We start from the raw sequence: 12,012 nt of genomic DNA on the forward strand, positions 1-12,012 counted from the left end.
GACTATTAAAATGATCAAAATAAGCCAGGAGTGGTGTCACACACCCATCCCAGTACTTGGGAAGCTGAGACAGGAGGATCCCAAGTTTGAGGACAGGCTCAGTAACTTAGTGAGACCTTGTTTCAAGAAAATAAAGGGCCAGGGCTATAACTCAGAAGTAGAATGCGCCTGGATTCAGTCCCTAGTACCAAAAATAAAAATAAAATAAAATAAGATAGTAAAGAACTATAAATGGTGAAAACCCATGTATGTGACCGTAGGAATTAGGGAAGGCTGCAAGTGACATACTAGCAGATTTAAAGAATTTTTTCCAAATACAGTGCAATGAAACTCCTACCAAAGACAGCTCGAAAACCACTCGGAGAAATATAATTACGAGCAAGTATGTGCATGTGTCCTAAGAGACTCTCCTTCAGATGCCTGATTGGAGAGTCAGGGAAGAGAAGAGAGCCCCGGAGCCTGGGAGAAGCCCACATTGACCTCCATTTTGCCGGAGTCAAGAAGTAGCATTTGAAAGTAGCAGCAGAGGAGGGCTGGCGGGCAGTCTCCAGGTCACACAGTAGCTACAAAAAGCAGAGGGCTAGAAGGGGAATAACCCCAGGAAAGGGGCCAGGCCAGTCCCGACTTGTGCTTGGCTGAAGTTCAGATCAAACATAAGCCAAATGCTGAAAGCTGGCCCCATTGCAGTGGCTTTTCCAAACAAAATAAGAAATGAGGTGGAGATGAAGTTCTCCTGCTGGACTGGTCCACAGTCCCAGTTCCTTGCCCGTGGAGCCCTGGAGCTAGTAGTATAGACTTGGTTCAACTATTAACTTCCCTTTAAACCCTCTATGAGAATTCTCATAGTAACCAGAGGACGGCGGGTGTGAGCAAGGGAACCCATCCAGTTTGTTCCTGAAACGTGAGATGGCTTGAGATCCATGAAGAGATTCTGCACTGAGGCGTAGTAATGAGCATTCGAGATCGTGGGAGAAGATGCTGCAAGGCTGCAAGATTTTCTTCAGAAACATAAAAGCTTTAGAAATCATCTGTTTCATGCTCTCTTAATTCAAAGAAACAGAGCCGGGCATGGTGGCACACGCTTGTAATCCCCGCGCTTGGGAGGCGGAGACAGGAGGATCACGCAGGTTCAAAGCCAGCCGTGCTGGTTTAAGAGACCCTGTTTCCAAATAAAAAATATAAAATAGGTCTGGGAGTGTAGCCTGGAGGTAGAAGGTAGAAGTGTTCCATCCCCAGTACCACCAAAAAAAAAAAAAAAAAGAAAGAAAGAAAAAAGAAACATGTAGTATGTGAAATAAGATTTACGTATAAAAGGATCTGGATAAAAATATAAAAATCAAGCAAAAATAATAAGGAGCTTAATGCACTAAGGGAAGATTATGAGAAAATTTAAAATGTATCCCCAAAATTTAACTATACACGGAAAGTAGAGAAAACTCAATTCAGCCTGAAGTATAAGTACTAATGTGAATGAAAGACTTGGAAAGTTACTTCAGGCCACAGAGAAGATAGAGGTAAAACCATAAGAAAGGCCAGGCATGATGGTACACACTGGTAGTCCCAGTACTTGGGAGGCTGAGACAGGAGGATCACAAGTTCAAAGCCAGCATCAGCAAATTAGCAAGGTTCTCAGTAACTTAGAAAAGACCCTGTTTCCAAATAAAATAAAATAAAATAGGGCTGGGAGGTATAGCTCATAGGTAAAATGCCCCTGGGTTTCCCTAGCATCAAAGAAAAAGAAGAAAGTTGATCAGTAAAATCAAAAGATTGAAGAGCTGACATACAGAGCCATGAGCCATCCCAGGAAGTCCTACAATATACATGTTTAGTGAACACTTGCTGAATGAACAAATGGTATTTCCAAAAACAAATCTACCAAAGAGAACATGTAAACAATAATTAAGGTAATAATAAAACTGTACTGAGTTGAAGAAAGGCCTAAGTCTATGGATCAAAAGAACATTATTGAGGACAGGCCAAATTTTTATGTTTTTAATATTTTATCTTCTCTTTGCATTTATAACATAATTCGCTTCAATAATCATAGAATCCTTTTCTTCCAGTGCCACAAACTGTATTACAAATGAAAGCTGGTACTGCTGCTTTTCAAAATATACAAGACAATTGAAGTTTTATATAAAACCACTTTATATGTTAACTTGTTCTCAAAAACCTTTTTTTCTTTTTGGCCTGATTTAAACAAATGTCATTACAAATATTTACAGCATTTTCTTCCATTAGCTGAACGTTCTTAGCACACAAAAAAATGGGAATTTTATGAACAGATCACCTAAAATGTGAGAAAATGTCAGAAGCTCTCAGCTGTGCTATTTTTTTCCTTAAATACAGTACTGAAATGCCCATCAAAACCTGGTCATCCTAATCCATGCTGTTCACATTTAAACTCTATTTTTTTCTAGTCTGTTCTTCAGTAGGAAATACAAAGTCAAGGCCACTCGACACTGGGTCTTTCACAAAGGAGCTTGAGGAAAATGCATCACAGAGGATTTAAGACCAGAACAGTCAGTCTTTGGTCAGAACAATGAGGTGACATCTTGATGCAAAATTTACTTGGTCAGCAATCTTTATAATTATTACTTTCTGGATATGGGATGAATTTTTTAAAGTTCTGGATAACAAAGGATGGTAAAGAAAAAAGGCCAAAGTTTGATTGTTTTAAGTGACATCCGAAATAGCTATTTAAATATTTGTTACTATCACTACTACACAGATCCAAGAACTGAACACACCACCGCCACAACAGAAAATCTGTGGACAGTGCTGTGTGTGCCACAGCAGCCTCAGTCATGACAGTGGTCACCAAGGTCACTGGGTCAGACACATATCCCTTTTCTCTGGAGCATATGCTCAGGTAGAAAACACTAAGGTGACTACCACAAAGATTTGGAGCAGCTCTGTTCTTGACAGCACAGTGCTCTATAGTGAATATCATGGGATAAAGGCAAGTAAACTGAGACTTATGGCCGCAATTATTTGCTTGTATGACTAGTTTGTGGGATAACATTCTCTTAAAACTACATAGTACATATTTCCTGAAAACCCAAACACTGATACTACCTTAGTCTTGAATAGGAAGAAAAGGTCAATTAAGACTAATAAAGCCAGGTGTGGTGGTGCACTCTTGCAAGCCCAGCACTTGGGAGGTTAAGACAGGAGGATCGCACAGGTTCGAAGCTAGCCTCAGCTACTTAGTGAGGCTCTCAGAAACTTAGTGAGACCCTATTTCCAAGTAAAATATAAAATGGGTCTGGGAGTATAGCCCAGAGGTAGAAAGCCTCTGGGTTCCACCCCCAGTACCACAAAAAACAAAAACAAAAACAAAAAAACAATGAAGAAGGCACATAAGCTTTGGTCTAGTACAGGCCAAATTAACAGAGATGAGCACCTAACCACAGCCCATGCAGTGTTAACATTGCAAAAATAAAGAGCATATCCTAAAAGCACACAAGCAAATAAAACAAGCTATTGTCAAGGAAATAAGCGTTAATCTTATATTAGTTGTCCTTGAAACTCTGAATGTCAAAGGTAGTAGAACAATGTCTGTAGGATTTGAAGGGAAAAGTTATGACCCAAGAATCCATAGTCCTCCAAAGTACAAAGGTGACTGAGAAATACTTTCAGATATTCAGAGTCTTAAAATATGTCCCTTAAATGCTAGTTCTAAAAATAATTTTGAAATAAATACATGTGCATGCACATACATATATACATACATATGTGTAATTATCTTAATTAAGAGAAGAATCAGAATTCTTTATCATGGGAACTTTGTATAAAAGGATTAGCAATGAGCATTGAAAGTAGGCACTGAATCGGATCTAAACACTTGTGGTAAGTAATTTAAAAGGAAATGTAAATATAAAGAATATTCTCTTAAAAGGATAAATATCTAAAACCATAAATTTAATAATAAATTGGGCCTCAATTCTCACCCTATTTAAGAAATTAAAACTCAAGGATATTTTTGGTTAATTCTCTTGGTTTTGATAAATTTGGTTGATATCAAGAATGAATAGAAGAAAGAAAAAGTGAGCAAATTTATATTATAGATAGAAAAAGCAAATATTCTTTCATACTTGAAAATGATTAGAGATATATGGTTTCAGTGTGACTTTTTAAATTTTTTATTGGTGTTTTATAGTCATATGTCTTAATGTAGTACAAGATGGTAGAGGCATACATGCACACATCACTTCCCCAATTCCCACCCCATTCCCTCCCCCCTTCCTTCTCCTCATGTTTGGCTTAGTGATTGATATGTTTGTGAATGTACATCATTTACTTTAGGGAATTTCCCTCTTCCCATCCCCCTCAGTTACGTTGTCTTAATTGCTCATCTGTGATTCCTCCTTCATCATCTAGAGTTCCTCCTATGATCCTTTTTATCCCTAGCTTCTGCATATTAGGGAGAGCATTCGACTTTTTACTTTTTGTGACTGATTAATTTCATTTAGCATAATGTTCTTCAGTTCCATCCATTTCCCTGTAAATGATGTAATTTTGTTCTTCTTTATGGCTGAGTAAAATTTAATTGTGTACATACCCTATAATTTTGTAATTAATTTATCTGTTGATGAACATCTTGACTGGTTCCAAAGTTTGGCAGTTGTGAATTGTGAAGATATGAACATAGACACACATGCATTGGTTTGGTAGTTTGGATTCTATTCCTTTGGGTAGATATCCATAGGTAGTATTGTTGGATCATATGGTAGGTTTGTTCCCATTCTTCTGAAGATCCTCCATACTGTTTTCCAAAGTGGTTGCATTAATTCGCAATCCCACCAACAATATCTTAGAGTTCCCACTTCTCCACATCCTTGCCAGCATTTGTTGTTGTTTATATTTTAAATGATTGACATTCTAGTTGAAGTTAGGTGAAATCTTAGGGTAGTTTTGATTTGTATCTCTTGATTGCTAATGATGTTGAATATTTTTTCATATATTTTTTAGCCATTTAAATTTCTTCTTTTGTGGAGTGTTTATTTAGTCCACTTGCCCATTTTTGATTGGGTTGTTTTCTTAGTTGTGAGTTTCTTGAGTTCTCTATATATTCTATGTACTAGTCCTCTATCAGAGAAGTAGTTGGCAAAAATCTTCCCCCATTTTGTCAGCTCTCTGTTGAGGGTCTTGATAGTTTATTTTGTTGTACAGAAGCTCTTTAGTTTCATGCAATCCCACAAATTGATCCACCTTTTAGTTTCTTGTGCCTTTGAAGTCTTGTTGAGAAAGTTTTGCCTGTTCCTGTGTGTTGCAGTGTTGGACTTACGCCCTTTTCAAGAAGCTGGAAGGTCTCTGGTCTGATTTCCACATCTTTGATCGAACTTAAATTGATAGACAGAATAAATATCATCAAAATGGCCATACTTCCAAAAGTGATCTACAGATACAACGCACTACCCATTAAATTACCAAGGTCATTTCTTACAGACATAGAAAAATCAGTCATTAAATTCATTTGGAACAATAAAAATCCCAGAATAGCCAAAGTAGTTCTCAGGAACAAAAACCATGCAGGAAGCATCACAATATCTGACTTTAAACTATACTACGAAGCCATAGTAATAAAAAGAGCATGGTACTGGCACAAAACAGATACAGTTCAGTGGAGCAGAATAGAACACTCAAAAACAAATCCACACACTTACAGCCAAGTGATTTTTGACAAAGGGACCAAAAACATACACTAGAAAAAAGATATCCTGTTCAACAAATGGTTTTGGCAAAACTGGTTAACCATATGCAGAAAAATGGAAATAAACCCCACTTTCTCACCCTGCACATGAGTCAATTCAAGATGATTCAAAGACTTGGAAATCAGATCAGTTTGACTTCTTAAAGACTTAGAGTTAATCATGTATCTTGCAAATGACAACATATTATATTGGAAGTCCTCTGATTGCTGTGTGAAGAGAGGTCTTCCAGGGGCTAGAGCGGGAGCAGGAAGGCCAACAACAGGCCATGTGCTGTCCATCTGAATGGGAACAAGCACTGGCCCCTCTACGGATGGGCATAGAGATGCCGGAGAGGGCCAGAATCTACCAGGAAGTGAGGGCACTGACCCGGGGATTGGGTGATGAAAGATTCCAGGGAATCTCCTAGGTATGTGGTGTGAGGAGCCAGAGAGAAAGGTTATGCATATAGCCTTTTACTGAGATGAGGAGGCCTTGGACAGAAAAGGCCATTGCTGGTAGAATTTAAAGTTCTGAACTTCTTAAGATGCCTATTATAGACATTCACTAATATGTATAGTTTACAGCTCCTTTGAGATACAACATATTTAATTCTTGAAGAAAAGACCTGAAATTGGTTTGTTTGCTTATTTCTTTATTTACTTAGGCTGATTTATTTATTTAGTACTGGAGACTGAATCCAGGTCCTCATGAATGCTGAGCTACACCTCCAATCCTTTTTAATTTCATTTCATTTTGAGACAGAGTCTTGCTAAGTTTCCAAGGCTGGCCTCAAATTTGCCACCCTTCTACCTCAGCTTCCCAAATAGCTGGGATAACAGATGTATATTACAATGCCTGGCCTGGAATGGTTTTTATTCATAAAAACTGAATACAAAATGGCAATGATCTGTCACCCAAAGTAATGATTTAGGTCCACGTCAGCACCCAAAGTTACAAAATCTTCCAATGAGAATCATCCTTTTTAAGTGTATGAATCATCATTTTCCCTTGCAATAATATTTTGAGAAATAAGGATTTCCTAACAATAAGATGTGTATCTTTTCTTATCTTGCCAATGCTCTTTCACTACTTAAAACCTAATGGATATTCAATAGGATATTTAATGGTTAAATCAAAATATTGATAACTACAAAGTAAACTTTTTATTCACTGATTAATAGTTTACTTTATGAACACCATTCAAAGGTTTTCCTTGATCTAGAAAATATTTTAATTTGAATGGCTGAGAATAAAGAAATGTTAAACTCATTGATGTTAAGTGAATCATGTTCCCAAGTGTCCTCAAACACTTACCCCCCCCCCAGCAACTATTTGTTGATGATTTTCTACATTCTTTTTCTATAGAATGTTTATACTTCCTATCAAAACTGTCTTTCTAACCAGGCATGGTGACACACACTTAGAATCCCAGTACTTGGGAGGCTTGTGACGGGAGGATCTCGATTCTCAGACAGCCTCAGCTACTTAGCGAGGCCCTGTTTCAGAATAAAGAATAAAAGCCGGGAGTAGTGGCGCACGCTTGTAATCCCCGCGCTTGGGAGGCGGAGACAGGAGGATCATGCAGGTTCGAAGCCAGAGACCCTGTTTCCCAATAAAAATATAAAAAATAGGTTTGGGAGTGTAGCCCGGAGGTAGAAGGGCTTCCAGGAATCCCAGTACCACCAAAAATAAATAAATAAATAAAAATAAAGAATAAAAACTATAGGGCTAGTGGTATAGCTTCGAGGTAGAATGCCCCTGGGTTCCATTTCTAGTACCATAAAAACAAACAAACAAGCAAACAAACAAAAAACAACTGTCTTTCTAATCTCTTCTAGAGGAATAATAGAAAAATTGTCTTGATTTTTAGAGGTTAAAGGAAGTCTTGCTTAGCCATAACCCAAGTAAGTGAAAACTTAGATTAATCAGAATGCTTTTAGTGCTGAAATCACAAGACAGCGTCCTAAACCACAAGATAATTGGTTTTGGTCAAATTTATTTATTCTAATGTCCCCTGTGATACAGATGTGTGTGTGTGTGTGTGTGTGTGTGTGTGTGTGTGTGTAGACTTTATGGTTAACCAAAATTTCCCAGAAAATGAATTAACCAGAATACATCATTCTCTGAGCATTTTGGTTAGTCTTTATGTGAAAGAAATAAAACTATTTTTTGAAAGTCCATAACTTGGACTTTTTAGTAGTACAACCTAGCTTTATATATAATGGATTCTCATTAGGATGGATTTATTGTATAGTATAAAACAGATGGACATATTTACAAAGACACTTTGCTTCATGCTCTAGAACTATATAATAAAGTTTGGCCCTTTGTTATAAGTAAAAGCATATATTTAATATAGTAGGTACTTACTATTCAAGAGTTATTTTAATGAGTCCCATAAAATAAAGAAGCCTTTGCATATACAGTTCAAAATAGTTGCCGGGTGTGGTGGCGCACGCTTGTAATCCCAGCATTCAGGATGCTGAGACCAGAGGATCGCAGTTCACAGACAACCTCAGCTACCTAGTGAGGCCCTCTGCAACTCAGTGAGACCCTGTTTCAAAATAAAGAATAAAAAATTGAGCAGGGGGTGTAGCTCAGAGGTCGAATGCCTCTGGGTTCCATTTGCAGACCTGCAAAAAATAAAATAAAATAAAATAGTTGATATTCGTTTTAGCTCTCAATAGCTTTGTATGTGTGTGTGGTACTGAGAATTGAACCCAGAGAGGTACTCGACCTCTGAGCTATACCCTGAGCCGTTTATAAATTTTTGTTTTTAAACAGAGTTGCAGTATGTTGCTGAGAGTTTCATTAAGTTGCTGAGGCTGGCCTCAAACCTGCAACCCTCCTGTCTCAGGCTCCCAAGTACTAAGATTACAGTTATCTAACTTTTTAAAGAACTTCCCCTCCAGCCTATGGCCCAAAGAGCATCCATTCTCATAGACATCTTACTGTTTTGAATTTCCAAGTGTTGGTAGAAAAGCTAAAAGGTAGAAAATGAATTTTCATTACATATTTATCTGCAAATAATATAGTTCAAAATAAAAATAAAATAGGGCTGGGGATGTAGCTCAAAGATAGAATTCTTCTGAGGTCAACTTCTAGTACATACACACACACACACACACACACACACACACACACACACATATATACAACTATAATATACAATTATATAATATATGAACTAATATATAGCTATATCATATATAAACTAATATATCATATAATATATATTAGCACTAGATTATTAGTACTTATATTAGTACTAGATTAACTATACTACTAGAACTATTAATTATATATAGTACTATTTACATATATAGTACTATGTTAGTACTATTTTATATATATATATGTATGCATATATATATGTATGCATATATATATATATATATATATATATAAAATCTTTGTGACCAATAGCTGGGGATCAAAAAGCCGATACATACTTTCACTTCGCAAAAACAAAAGTTATTGATTCATGCTTCTAAAAGTATCAATGAAAAGCATGACTAAAAGTATTTTATTTATCGCATCTAAAAATTAAAATATAGGGAGTAACTGTCCACCCATCAGAATGGCTAAAAAAAAATTAAATATCAGTGTCAAGTTTTGGTGAGGAAATAAGCAATGACACTCTCATACAGTGCTCATGGAAATGTAAATTGGAAAAGCCACTTTGGAAAACTGATTAACAGTAACTACTGAAGCTGATCATATCCATATTCTATGACCCAGAACTTCCACCCAACAGAAATGCACACATGTCACTTCCAAAATACATGCTGAGGAATATTCATGGTGGCATTATTCATAATAGCTCCAAGCTGAAAACAACGAAACTGTAGAAGAGACATTTTGCAAGTCATACAGGATCCTGTGAGAGCACAAAAGAGAATAAAGTACTACCACCTCCAACATGACCACCTTGCACAGGGATAATGTTGAGCCAAAGAAGCCAGAGACAAAAGAGAATTGCACGATTCCATTTTGTGTGTGTGTGTGAAGTTCAAAACAGGCACATATAATCAATAGTAATAGAAGTCAGAATAGAGGTTTCCTTTGGTAGAAAGAATGTAAAATCCAAAACAGGGCACTGGGAGGCTTCGTAGTTGTGGGTGGCTGAGATCGTATGTTCATTTCCCTAACCAGAAGCTAGGTAGTGGTGGCACACACCTGTAATCCCAGTATTTGGGAGGCTGAGACAGGAGGATCGCAGATTCAAAGCCAACCTCAGCAACTTAGCAAAATAAAAATTAAATAGGCAGGAGGTATAGCCTATAGGTAGAATGCCCTTCATTCATTCCCCAGAATCACACACACACACACACACACACACACACACACACACACACGATTTAGATACTTTATTGTTATATTATACTTAATATATATTGTTATGTTATAGTTGAATTTGAAAAGTTGACCAAAGAAAAACATAGCAACTTTATTGTAAAAATTATATCCCTCTCTTTCACTCACACTGTTGAGTGTTAAGTTCTTTGTATGTTTTGGGTAATGATTCTTTATCAACATCACCATATTTAAATGCAGATATATTAATGTAAACATGAAATAAAGAGAGGGAAACTCCTCAGTCACTGACATAAAGATTTTAATTTTAGTGGGCGGTCAGTTCCGGGAGCCAAAGCACCAGGCATGCGGCCCCTTGGAAGTATCCTCTTTCCAGAGCATGTTCTTGACAAGAACCCTATGATCTCACAGGGAAATGGGCACGCTGGAGCAAAATGGCTACCCCGTAAAACCCAATAAAATCAGCTAATACGTGACAGAATGAGGGGGTGAGCACAGGCTTCTAGAATACCTTTCTTCTCATGCAAGAGTTAGACAGCCTAGGTCACACAATACTGTCCTTTCCAAGCCCCCTCCTATCTCCTCTTTCTTGTCACTCCTGGTGTCTGGTGTGGACGCTTTATCAGGCTTCCAGGATAATTTATGCTGCAAAGTGTTATTGCATTTGAGTATTTGGGTCCTTTTCAATTCTGACATTCTGTGCCTCAGAGGTACCAGCCTGCAGAGCACTGGCTTCTAATGCTTCTCATGGACAAAGACAGACTCTCACAGAATAGTCAGTGGGGGGAAAAGGAGGAAAGTAAAAGAGAACATGACAAGAGTGGCTAGCTGCCATCAAAGTGGCAGAGAAGTTGAATTCTTGAGTAAGGCATTACTATTGGAGTGAGATTATATGAGGTATTAAAGTAACAGATGTGCCATTGCTGTTTTTGAAACTACATTGACAAGGCAGTGACCCTGAAGCTGCTACATGGCCTTATTAACTAGTGATGTTTTCATCATAGAAATGGCTGCACAGTAAGTAATTTTTAATGCAGATCATAGTTGTAGTAAAAATAAATTCAAGCCCCATCATTTTAGCATAAAGGAACTATAAAGTACTAAATTACAGCTGTAATGCCACTCCTCTCCCATATTTTGGTGTCTCTGTAAGCAGAATATGTCTTCTAATTGTATTCATTTGCATAAAAATGTTTTAGCTATTCTTCCTATGCAAGCCATTACTTCCATGTAAGTATAGTCATGGGCTGTAATATTACAGCTCTTTAACATTTAACCACCCTCTGAGAGCACCTGATATAGTTGTAAGTTATTGTGGAAAAGTATGTTTAGAAAGTAATTCTGAGCTGGGTGCATGCCTGTAATCCCAGTTAATTCCTTGAGAGCCGGAGACAGGAGAATGGCAGGTTCAAAGACAGTCTCAACTAGTAGTGAGACTCTCAACAACCTAGCAAAACCTTGCTTCAAAATAAAAATAAAACAGGACTGGAGTGTAGCTCAAAGGTAGAATGCACCTGAGCTCACTCCCTAGTGCCCAAAAAAGAAAGTAATTCTGAAGGTTTCTGAGTGCACAAGATGGGAGAAGCGTGTGGGTGCAGAATGCTCCCATGCTATGATTTCAGCTGTTTCCATCAGCACACGAAGTCACGGAGAACTGGAGTAGCAAATTCCTTTCCAAAAGGAAGGGTTCTGAAGATCACGTTTTCTCTGGGCTCGCAGACAATGTTAACAAGTTCAAGCTGATTGTTCTGGTACCTAATAAATTTTCTAGAAGCAGAGGAACAGAAAATCCATAGGAAATGCATCCTCGCTGCCTTGCCAGAGATGGAACTTTTCTCCAGGGGTTCATTTACATACTGTCTTCCTGTTCACATGTCCTTCTAGTGAGTTCGTTTTATTGTTCCATATGTTAAAACAATTAAAACTGACAGAATCCGCACAAAGGGCATTTCTTTGTCAGCAGAACAGAAACCCGTCCACTCCTGCAACCCTGCTCATG

At 37.6% G+C, this 12,012-nt stretch overlaps 1 protein-coding gene across 1 annotated transcript in view; it reads left to right on the top strand.

Moving 5' to 3' along the window:
* The window catches only part of VWA8 (von Willebrand factor A domain containing 8), a gene marked incomplete at both ends in the record, with an annotated part of 383,297 nt that overhangs the window by 355,445 nt on the left and 15,840 nt on the right, over positions 1 to 12,012 (top strand). The gene's annotated exons all lie outside the window — the stretch shown is intronic.

Source organism: Muscardinus avellanarius (genome assembly GCF_963383645.1).
Source record: "Muscardinus avellanarius genome assembly, chromosome: 2".
Taxonomy (NCBI): domain Eukaryota; kingdom Metazoa; phylum Chordata; class Mammalia; order Rodentia; family Gliridae; genus Muscardinus; species Muscardinus avellanarius.